This window comes from Protopterus annectens, chromosome 9.part0 (genome assembly GCF_019279795.1).
Source record: "Protopterus annectens isolate FY-2018-M chromosome 9.part0, PAN1.0, whole genome shotgun sequence".
Taxonomy (NCBI): domain Eukaryota; kingdom Metazoa; phylum Chordata; order Ceratodontiformes; family Protopteridae; genus Protopterus; species Protopterus annectens.
The window spans coordinates 438805705-438817850 of NC_056743.1; the positions used below are offsets into that span (position 1 = coordinate 438805705).

A 12146-nucleotide genomic window follows, 5' to 3' on the forward strand; every position below is an offset into this window, starting at 1 on the left:
TGATCGTAAGTTCAAAACCTTGAACCCTTAAAAGCCTGAAACAAACAAAAACGAACATTTGTCCCACACCTCCCCTACACTAACATACAAAACACACACATATAACCAATTCATACAAACCCCTACACACTCACATCATTCAAACACTAACACACCTACACAAACACACCTACTTTTAAAATAACAAGCGATTACTGGGAAATTGCCCTTTCCCCAATGTACAGTGATCTCGGAGTTGGTATATTAAACAAAGCAGCCTGTGACGTAGCCATTCAGAACCATGTAGCGAGTCTACGTCACATGCTACACTGACTAGGATGGCCGACCAAAACATTTCGGAACTCCAAATTTTGGCATTTGGAGTGTCCGATTAAATGAACGATCAATCAAACGTTGTCGAGTATGTTGTACTCGACATTTTGATCATTTGTTCATTTAACATAGACCCGTTAGAGAGAGTACTTGCATATGTATTTAATGACACTGTACAGGCCACTCCAATAGCCTTGCTTGGTCAGAGTACTGTTTCGATTATTAGTAACATTACACAGTAGGATTGGACACCTTTTGTTAAGGGCCTAGAGTAGCTAATAAGAGTGGTTGGTGGCAGTGATAACTACCTTATAGTCTGGGCAGAAGGGGCATAGCTAGTAATCCTGTCCCAGCCTTTCCCATGTGTGTGTGTGTATAAATCAAATCTCAAAGTGTGTTTGTGTGTGTCAGCTACTTGGGCAGGGACACACACTGGTTGGACAGAGAGGGTGCTGGAGGTTTTGGCTTGACCATTCAGCTGAGATCTCAACCCTGTAGCTGTGCCAGTCGGGAGTCTGATTAGGGATCTGGAGAAAGAGGGAGAAACCAGCCCCAGAATGACTGTGGTCTCTCTGTGCTCTTAAGGGAAATTGTACTTTACTGTGTGTGTACTTGTCATTCTCCCAGTGTATATGTCTCCTATGTTGCCAGTAGTGAGGATTGAGGCTCTTTGATTACTGGGCCAGTGCAGGGGTGTCACACTGGTATTATTGCATCTTTACTAATATAGGTCTTTGCTACTCTCTCATGGCCAGGTTTGGAGCATACACTTGATTTGCCCTTTCAATTAAGACATTCTGCTGTGTTGCGTAACACCAGTCCATTAGCTTATTTGTGCTTTCATTAAATTAATACAGTATTCCACAAAAAACATAAACTGCACCAAATGATGAATTTCAGGTAGTCATCCAATAGAGGCTGTCCAATTCAAAAATCTCAGCCGTTCGCTTCAACAGTTTATTAAAACACACAGCACAAAAAATATCGGATTAAGCGCTTTCATCTCTTGTCTAGAGACTTCATCAGAATCAATTACCAACAAAGTAAGTTCATTTAAATAGTCACTCTATTGCACAAGCATCCTCTTCATTGGATTCATTTGTACTACCAATAATAATGAGCAAAATATGTTTTTGTTTTTAGTTTGAGGAAGTATATTTAGGTAATGGTACTAATGCATAGAACAGGATGTGACATGTTGTTTTACAAGTAGAGCTTGTGCACTTTAATTGTGAACGTACTATTTACTAACTGTATATTTAACCAATGAAGAGGATGCTTGTGCAATAGAGTGACTATTTAAATGAACTTACTTTGTTGGTAATTGATTCTGATGAAGTCTCTGGACAAGAGATGAAAGTGCTTAATCCGATATTTTTTGTGCTGTGCGTTTTAATAAACTGTTGAAGTGAATGGCTGAGATTTTTGAATTGGACAGCCTCTATTGGATGACTACCTGAAATTCATCATTTGGTGCAGTTTGTGTTTTTTGTGGATTACTAGTTACGTGTTTGTTCGGGGTGTCTCCTGAGGAGTCCTTTATAATGAGTAACAACCACAGCAATAACGACGACAGCTCATTGCTGTCTGAATTATTGAAACTTATACAATCTTATTCGCAAAATGGCACTGGGACTACAGTCATTGATTCCAGTATTCCTTGCGCACAGAGCAGTCCAAGTTTGGGGAGGGACTTGGCGGTGACGTCAGACGCTGAAGAGCCAGGAACTGCTAGACCAACAAGACAAGATGGAGACGTCCGTAATACCCGCCCAGCTAGAGGAACCGGTTTGGAGAACAGGACTACTTCCAATTGAGATATGAACCATGCCGATAGAGGCGATTTGCAGGATCGTTATGGGAAATTGGACTTTTATTCTTGGCTGGACAATTCCTCTTCTACTACTAGAGACAGAAACGATCCAAAGCGCTCCAGACATGTGGGGCCATTTAAGGAACAGTGTAAGAGATTCAAGAATCATTTAACTAAATATAAAACATTAGTTTTGGACAATTGGTATCTAATGCAATGTGTTAAAAATAAGATTGTACCTAAAGGCTTATGCTTGATAAAATTTCCAAATAACACAGTGAAAGATTCTGAATTTTATAATGTGATTAAGAATATATTGAATGACTATGGTATTTTAATTTTAAAAGCTATGATAAAAAACAACGAAGCATTGATGGCAGAACACAAAGTGTTTATTGACCAATTATACAGACATATCACTAATGATTTATTATTCAATGTAAATGAATATAAGGGTGTGTATTATAGAGCTATGCAAGATGTTGATTTTACGATGCAAAAAAATCAAAAAAGGAAACTTGTTAAAATGGAAAGGGATTTATATGACTATGAGCAGGGTAGAGCATACCCGGTTAACGACAATATATTGATGGGTGGACATCATAGGGGGGCACAAAAAGAAGGTTACAACAAAGTACAATACTCACGGTATCAATCTAAGTATGCTAAGGGGGATGGGTATACTTATGAGAATGAAGGAAATTTTGATGAGGATGAGGTTGAACATGGCCATCCCAACAATCATTATTTATCTAGTTCCCCTTTAGGGGCAGAGGGCCCAAGAAAATCAGAGAGAGTACGTCAAAGGCAAAAACAACCGACTTATGCAGAAGCCATACGATACCCACATCCGTACACCTAATAAGTGAGAATGAGCAAAGTGGAGCAGCCACAGTTAAGTTTGATGGAGCTATTGGGCTTAGGAACTGTGAGAATATGAGTGAAGGGAGAAATGATTGTTCTGAGTTGGAAGCTGATCAGGATAATATGTATATTTCTAGGTGTGATCTCTCCAATAATTTTGATAGAAATGAGGGACAGGATGATGATGAATATCATGAAGTTATGATAAATCAAGCTACACCAGATATGTTTAACCAGACAATTGTAGGACAGAATGAAGAGAGACAAATAATTTATCAACAGCAGAACTTTACTATTTATAATTATACGGAATTACAGATAGATGAAACTTATTTTTCTTTATTTTTAAAGGGGTTTTCATTTGTACCAGCCATGACTCCTAGTTTAGAAGACATTTTGATAGATATAAAACTTTTTACTAGGAGTTTAAACTTGGAGCATTTATTTAAGAACAAGCCCAAGGAATTGAATAGGAACAAGGCTTTGACTAGGAGAAGCACCTACAATCCCCCATTACATCAAGACATACACAATTTTGAAATATGTCTAACTGGATTAGTTAGAATTAATTATTATAGTAATAGGAACAACCATTCCAATTTGTCTGTGGATGAAAATAGATTATTAACACAGTTAGGGAATGATGAAAAAATACGTATAATGAAACCTGACAAAGGGGGAGGTGTGATGGAGCAGTGAGAATATACGGCCAAAATGTTACAAATTCCTGACAATGTTACATGTTACTCTCTAGTTTCAAGAAATGAAGTGAATATTTCCTATAGGAGAATTGACCTCATCTTAGAAGATAACCTTATGCAAGGGCTTATTGATATGGACCTTTATCAATACTTTAAAGTTAGTAATCCAATTATTCCAGCTATATTCGGGATCCCCAAGATACATAAAGGGATCCAAAATCCACCTATGAGGCCCATTGTTACTTCTAGAGGTTCCAAAGCACAACCTATGGCCATTTATGTTGATAATAAAATCAAGAGGTTTCATAAGGGCTATGAACATATACTTATTGACTCCTGGGATTTTTTTGAGAAAATAGGAAAATCAGAATTTTTGCCGGAAGCTATTTTTATAACAATAGATGTAAAAGATTTGTTCTCAGTTATTCCCCACAATGTGGGAATGAACTGGTTTGAACAAATGATTACTGAATTTGGCTTTTTAACAGCTGATGAATATATGCTGGTATTGGAAAATATGTTTTAAAGTACAACTACATACACTTTCAGGGTGATCTATACCATCAGTTGCATGGTGTGGCTTTGGATTCTGTGTGTGCTCCCCTATATGCCAACATAGTCATGTTATATTGGGTGAAGCAGTACATATTTGGAACATTGTTTTCTAAATATATCCGGGGATATTACTGATTCCTGGATGATATTTTATTGTTTGGGAGGGGAGTGAAGAAATGATTCCAAAATGTATGGAATATTTGAAACAAACTACAAAATTCTTGGAGTTTACACATGAGTGACAGTATAGAAGCTAATTATTTAGATGTCACAATCTCAAAAGATAATGATAATAAAAAATACAAATACAAAATATATCGCAAGGACTGCTTCTCCAATGCATATTTGCATTATGATTGTGACCATCCGTCCTTTTTGAAAAGGACAGATGGTTCGTATAGCTCGTATGATGTCTGATGAGGAAGAATTTTTGAAAGAAATAAATTTTGTTCATGAGTTATTTAGAGATAGGGGATATCCTGATAGAATTAATGTCCCAATAAAAGAAGCCATTATTCATGGTTGGGGTGACGCTTATAAACCATTGCTGAATAGTGGATTAAGAACTGGAGAACAAAGTACTGAATTGTCCAAAGAACAAAACAACAAAGTTAATCCATATTTAATACTTACATATAGTAATAATATAATATAGTTGAAGAAATGTATTAACATAGTGTGGAGCATTTTTAAAAAGATACCATCTAATGTGGATTGTTTTTCTAGACCCTTAAGAATTAGTTATAGAAGAAATAGGAATTTGAACGAAATATATGAACAAAAGAAAGAAGAGACACTTAGAGGAGCAGCAAATAGAGTTGGTACCTTTAAATGTGGTAGATGTAAGCAATGTACATTTATGGCTGGTACTAAAGAATTAAGCATTGCAAGCATAAACTATTCAATGAAAGCCAAGAAATATTATAGCTGTTACACTAAGGGTGTGGTTTACCTTGCTTACTGTATTAAATGTTGGGCATATTATGTAGGCAAGATGGAGAGATTCCTTAGATAGAGAATATATGAACATATTAGAGACATAGATAAAATGAATGAGCATAATGCCCTATATAGACACAAATTGAACTGCCAGCAAACGGAGTTTAGATTTTGGGTATTGGAAGAAGTTTTATTGGAAGAAAGAGGGGGTGATTGGGAAACAAAATTGGAGTTTCGAGAATTAATTTGACAATTGAGGTTAGATGCTATACATTGTTGTGGCCTCAATGACCATCTATCCATTACCCCAGTTCTTAAATTGAAAGCTTTGGACCCTAAAAGACATTAAATTTATATAGGGGGTTTCATACTATTACAACAATAACAATTATAAAACAATATAAGTAATACTATGGTTAAGTTGGTATTTTATGTATTTTAAGTATTTTATGATTTTAGGATAGCGCACATATATATATAAGTACATATTTCTTATTTTACAATATATTAACAATATATATATATATATATATTTTATTTTATTATATAATAGTATATATTTATTTATTCATTCATTTGTACTACCAATAGTAATGAGCAAAATATGTTTTTGTTTTTAGTTTGAGGAAATATATTTAAGTAATGGTACTAATGCATAGAACAGGATGTGACGTTGTTTTTCAAGTAGAGCTTGTGCACTTTAATTGTGAATGTACTATTTACTAATTGTATATTTAACTAATGAAGAGGATGCTTTTGCAATAGAGTGACTATTTAAATGAACTTACTTTGTTGGTAATTGATTCTGATGAAGTCTCTGGACAAGAGATGAAAGCGCTTAATCCGATATTGTTTGTGCTGTGTGTTTTAATAAACTGTTGAAGCGAACGGCTGAGATTTTTGAATTGGACAACCTCTATTGGATGACTACCTGAAATTCATCAAAGTAATACAGTATGTTCTTTCCAGTTTCTCAGGTACAGCAGAAAATCTGTTTTTTTCTGCATACTCTGTCTCCTAACTCTACTATTTTTAAGCAGTTTTTTCTTGAGAAATCTCATATTCATCCAGCTTTTTTCTTCATGTCAGCCTCTGATTTTCACAGTTTTGTTATTTCATCATGGCTAGTTAAAGCTTCTTCTATTTTTCCAGCCTTTTGTTGTTTTAATTGATACATTTGTTATGTGTTTCATTTATTTTAATCACATCTGAGTACATTCAGTTTATTTTTGCTAAATTACTGGAAGCCATCTGTTGAACCAAAGCTGAAGCTTGAATTGCTTTTTGCTGACCATAGTTGAATTTCTTTCAGGTTTTCCAAATTTATTCTTTGCTGGCATCCAGGCAGTATATTTACTAGCCAGTAACTGAATTTTACAAAAAAAAAATCAGTGGCATTCCTTTTTTCTCAGTTTGTTTCCACACTGGGGGTGCTGAATTTATGCTGTTGATCAGTGTGCAGCCATCTTGGAAGTACCTCTGGCAGAGTTTTTAGATGAGTCTGTAACAGAAGCTGCAGTTAAAAAAGGGGTAATTATTAGATCATGTAAAGTATTTCCTGATAACTATAAGAATCAGTGAGTGGATGTTATGGAGTGGAAAAGCAATTTACAAAGAAACAGTGAGGGGGTCATCTGTATGGCTCCCAAGTATGCAACCAATTGAGTCTAGAAGGTTAGGGAATTTTCCTTGGGAGTATTTATACAGGTATTTTATTTCCCAAGCAGACTCCAGAGAATTTTTCTCAGGCAATTGATGGAGGTGTTATGTGAAAAAGAGAGTTAACTGTGAACATGTTTTATGAGGGTGTAACAAACTGGCAGATTTAAAAAAAATTCCTCACAGAGCACTCTTGTCAGAAATGTTGAGGGAGCAAATGACTCTAACTAAAGAAATTCTTTTGAGCTAGGACACAGGATCTGAGTTTTGTAAGGCCTTAGTAAATGTAATGCTTTTGGCTGCCAAAAAGTGATTACTTGAAAATAAAAAATGGAAATCTAAACCAGTTGTGACTGAAGTACTGAATATTGTGAAAAAGAGACAAAAGAACTCAAGGTGAAATCTTTAGAAATGGAAGGAGCAAATTACATAGAACTAAATGGAATTTTTAGGAACAATACATGCAGAATAATGTTCAGTGGTAGGCATACCTCTCAACCAGGAAACATTAAAAATCTGGACAAGGCCCATGAAAAAGCGGTACAAATCTATATGCTGATTAACATATAATTTGCATACATAATTATGTAATCCCACCCACTCCAGTGGAATTGTGGGATACCAACTTTCAAATGCAAATTGAAGAATAGACAACCAAAATATGGCACCAGAGTCCCCCTTCAGCCATTCCAATGTCCCATTATCTGGCTATTTTGCCCCATTTACCATAAACACTAGTGTGTGCATACTGCTTTACTGCTACAATGATTATTTGGATTTTATTTTTATATTTTACAGCACAATGCACACATACTAATAGACATGTGTTAAACAAAGCAATACTGTCTCACAATGAAAATAGACTTGGCATTCAAACTTCTCTGCTCTTGAAACACACATTCATTGAAACAGCATTGAAACCCACACCACATCCAAAGAAAATGCATGTGGCCATTGGTGGATAAAGATTACCTTTGGGCTGTTTTCAAATCATTGGCCCCTTGCACACAAAACAAGAAACATACACATGCTCTTTTCTTTGATACACCTTCCTGACTTAAATTATATTCCTTGTATAATACAGCACACTTGTTAGACAGAGTGCATTTTAAATTTATTGTTTGAACATTTTTCCAGTAGGCTGTACTGCAGGCAGTGAAACAAAATGCATGAACCAATAATGGCAAAAGTGCCCAATTCAGAACATTTCCATCATAAAAGTCTACTCGCACCCACACTATAAATAGAATGACAGTAGTGTAAGCCCATAGGCATCTTGCACTTATTTTCAATTTTTTTTTTTGGGGGGGGGGGGCAAAAGGCCAAAAACCTGCAGGGACACATTTTAAACATTGCTTGTATAATTTTGGAAAGTTGCTAGAGTAGAATGTGTTGCCACCATGCATTTCATTGGCAAGTCTTGAACCCAGGACCCTGTGCACTACAGTCAGAGCAACATACCACTATGCCAAATCAGCAGCTTTCTGAAAGATAGGAAGACTGAAACTTAAATGGCTATCATTTAGTGAATTCAGTTCTCACTTCTCACCATAGCCCTCAACCTCTTAGCACAAAAAACCTGGACAAAGCCAAAAATGGGGGAACACAAATTCAGTTCTCACTTCTCACCATAGCTCGCAACCTCTTAGCACAAAAAACCTGGACAAAGCCAATAATGGGGGAATACAAATTCAGTTTTTACTTCTCACCATAGCTCGCAACCTCTTAGCACAAAAAACCTGGACAAATTCACAAGTGGTGGTGACTAGGGACTTTAGGCTCTTTTTACCCTGTACCCAAGGTACAGGGTTTGAGCCTGAGTATCTCTAGCCCCCAGATTTATTAAAATGGGGCCATTTCACACACACACTATTTGATCAGAGTAAATCTTAGCAAAGAATGTTTTACATACAAGAAATCAAATTAGCTAGTGAGTTTCTTAATACTACATTGTACACACAATGTAGTATTAAGAAATACACTAGCTAAATAATGCTACATTTTACACAAAAGGCCACATTCAATGTTTCAGAATGTCAGAAATTGAGTAATCATAGTTCTTAGTGAGACTACGGATCTTCTCCCTCACAGGTGAGGACAGGAAGTGAGAACATGGACTTCATAAACACTGACATCACTAACTGGACTATATTAACAGTGATTAAGCTCATAAGAAACATGGCAGATTCTACTGTTAATTAAAATCAACTATGTTTCTCTCTTTAGTTGCTGTACACAGTTACCTGTTTATAAAGTAGCTGTACTATGTTTTGGTATGTTCTACCTGAAAGGTTCCTTCCCTCCTGCATGATTTATTTCTGCATAACTGGATAATATTGTGGGTTTGACTCCATAGATACTGCACTTACAGTGAATTCTCTTTTCCATGAAGGTGCTGATCAGCTTATGAATACAACGTTCTAAAAGTCATCAACCACATCAAGTAAAAACAACCCACAAATCTGACAACCATGCCAAAGGAAGCTCGAGAAACTATAAAATAGAACTTTTAAAAAGATTTATTGAAATGCTTTCCGTCCCCAATAATTACAATAAATTGTTTTAAAAGTTCTATTTTATAGTTTCCCGAGCTTCCTTTGGCGTGGTTGTCAGATTTGTGGTTTGATGTCAGGAAAAAAGGCGAATGGAGATTAATTATCTTCAAAATAACCAGATAATAGATAGAGATTTTTGGGAAAGCTGTCCTCCTGAAGAATGTGATCCAGAAGCAGACTGTGATCATTGATAGCCAAAGGTGTTGCACGAGTATTAGGTGCTGGCCTACAATAGAGGAAAGCAACGCTGAAGTATGCACAATCTACTTTCCAAAATACTTGTAAAAGAGCTACTTTTACAACTGCTGTATTTTTCCTTATTATTTATCTTTTTTTTTCTGCCATACTGTACTATCTTACATCTGCATGCATTTTCCTGCTGTCTCATTAGTGCCTTGCTCAAAAAGCCATGCATAGATTTCCTTACTTCATATTTTATATAATGAGGATGATGTATGTGTCTTTGGCAGTTTTGTTTCTGAGTACTTATAGTAAAAAGCCACAAGAATGACACTGCACTGGCTGCACTTTTACCCAAAAATGAAAAAAAAAATCAGCTTAATAAAATAAATATCTGATGAAAGTTTCTGCATGAAAGAACAGGTGGCTTGTGCTTTGTCTTATTAAAGTATGTGTGTTTTCCAGCGACAGCTTTTTTATTTATATCAAGGATAATGTAAGTCCATACCATGTGCTGGAACCTACTCTGACTAGTGGATTTACACTAGTTTTTTACTTAACTTAGGGAAGAAAAGATAATTGCACAGATATAAACTGCAAATATGTAGTTGGACTTAAAAGAATGCACTCATAGCAAATGGAGTTGCAGTTGTAAATTAAAAAATATATTGCTAGCCTGCCTTCTTTGGAAAGTAGTGAAGCTGTACGCACATATTCTAAGAGTTAAGAGTGGCTGGAAAAGTAAGCAGCTACTCAGGTTACCATAGCAATAATCATTAAATAATCATTACCAGTACCCTTAAACACCACTGACATTAGTACAATACTGAAATCATGTGGTCAGTTGTGCAGAAAGATTCTTGAGAATGCCATGTTCTTCATTTTCTTTGTGGAATTCATTCATAAACTACAATACCTTATTGCAAGTCCATTCCCGCTCGCATTTATAAATCCTGGTCGTTGCCTTCCTCCATTTGGAATAAATCGTATAATGCCTTTCCCAAGTCATTCTGTTGCCATTCCCGCTTGCAGAGCGGCCAGCCAGAAATACGTGCATGAAGTGAGCTCCTTGAGCTCAATTCTGACAGGCTGGTAGCCCTGACAGAACTGTCGTCATCGCTCATGTGTTGACGTCAGCTCAAGCGCGAAAAAGAAAAAAAATCGGAAATGAAGGGGTGCCACTTGTGAATTGTGGCACCCTTTCATTTGGACCCCAAAACTTGGTAAAAACGGAGTAATTCGGTACGGTTGGGAGGTATGGTGGTAGGTGTGAGGTTTAAGGCATGGAACTGAATAATTTATATATGTTGGGGTGAATGACAGAAAAAGGTTTTGTATGTAGTATATAATGCACGTCAACAAAAATGTTAATATGGTTTGTTTTCTTTTCTATTAATGTTTGTGTATCTATGTCTTAACTGATAATTTAATAAAGGTGTTTAAAAAAACTTCAGGAACTCAGATCAACTATTTACTTTTTTTATGAATGTTAGAGTAAGGGGCAACCTGTATCTAAACATTCAGTTTCTAAATGGTTGTGTTATACTATTTCTTTTTGCTACACTAACCATAACAAGACATTGCTAGGCAGGATCAGAGTCCCTTTTGTCACCAATGCGGCAACTTTTGTAGCCTTTTGAAAAAAGGGGTGGACTGTAGAAATTTTTCCAGAGAAAGCATCTTTGGTCTTCTGTGCAAGTTTACTGAGCACTGCAAACTAAATTATTGTTTTTATAGGTCAAAAGCAGGCTGTGCTAAAAGTATCCCCCATGGTTTCCTGGACTTTAATCCTTCTACCTTCCATATTTCTGAGCTGTGTAATTTGGGTCATATAGCTTAGGCTACTGCAAGGGTGATCTAATATTGATTATAGTGTAGTTGTGTAATGAAACTTGCCATAACAGTAGATGTTCTGGTAGATCACTGTTGTAGTAACTGCACTCTCCCTTTACCCCCTATGTTTGATGTATTTGTGCCATGGTGTGGGATTTTATCTTTTTACCCATATCTGGCAGAGCTTTCACCTCCATCTCCTGAGACAAAGCTGTGATCTTTTGGCATGCTAGCTACTGTATTTTTACTGACGGCCTCAAGGTGTATAGTGGTTGGGAAATGTGGAAAAATACCTAAATCTTTGAAAGCAGGCCAGATAGTCCATTCCTTGGCAGAACATCCCATATAGCTTAGGCTACTGCAGTAGTGAAGTATTCATACATCTGCTGTTATGGTAAGTTCACTTACACAGCTGTACTTTGTCTCTCATTTAAGATGATAATAGCATTCAAGAAACCAGATTAAGATAGACTACACTGTTTCACTTTTGCGCAAGTATTAAGAGAAGCTATTGGATGAAAATATTTTTTTTAATTGAACTTCTACCTTTATACAGGGTCATAACTCATTACCTCATACGTGGTGTGAAATGTTGCACCTCTTACAGCCTACACACAATCGTGCATTCCAGAGCATTTTCTAAAAAAAATCAACTTAAAAACCATAACATAGTCTAAGCTTTTCTGTTGCAGGATATCCTAGATTAACAGTCTTAGTGTCATTTTATTAATAAAT

General features: G+C 36.1%; 1 protein-coding gene across 2 annotated transcripts in view; it reads left to right on the forward strand.

The window, feature by feature from the left end:
• POLB (DNA polymerase beta) overlaps positions 1 to 12146 on the forward strand; it is a 3382694-nt gene that overhangs the window by 2889116 nt on the left and 481432 nt on the right. The gene's annotated exons all lie outside the window — the stretch shown is intronic.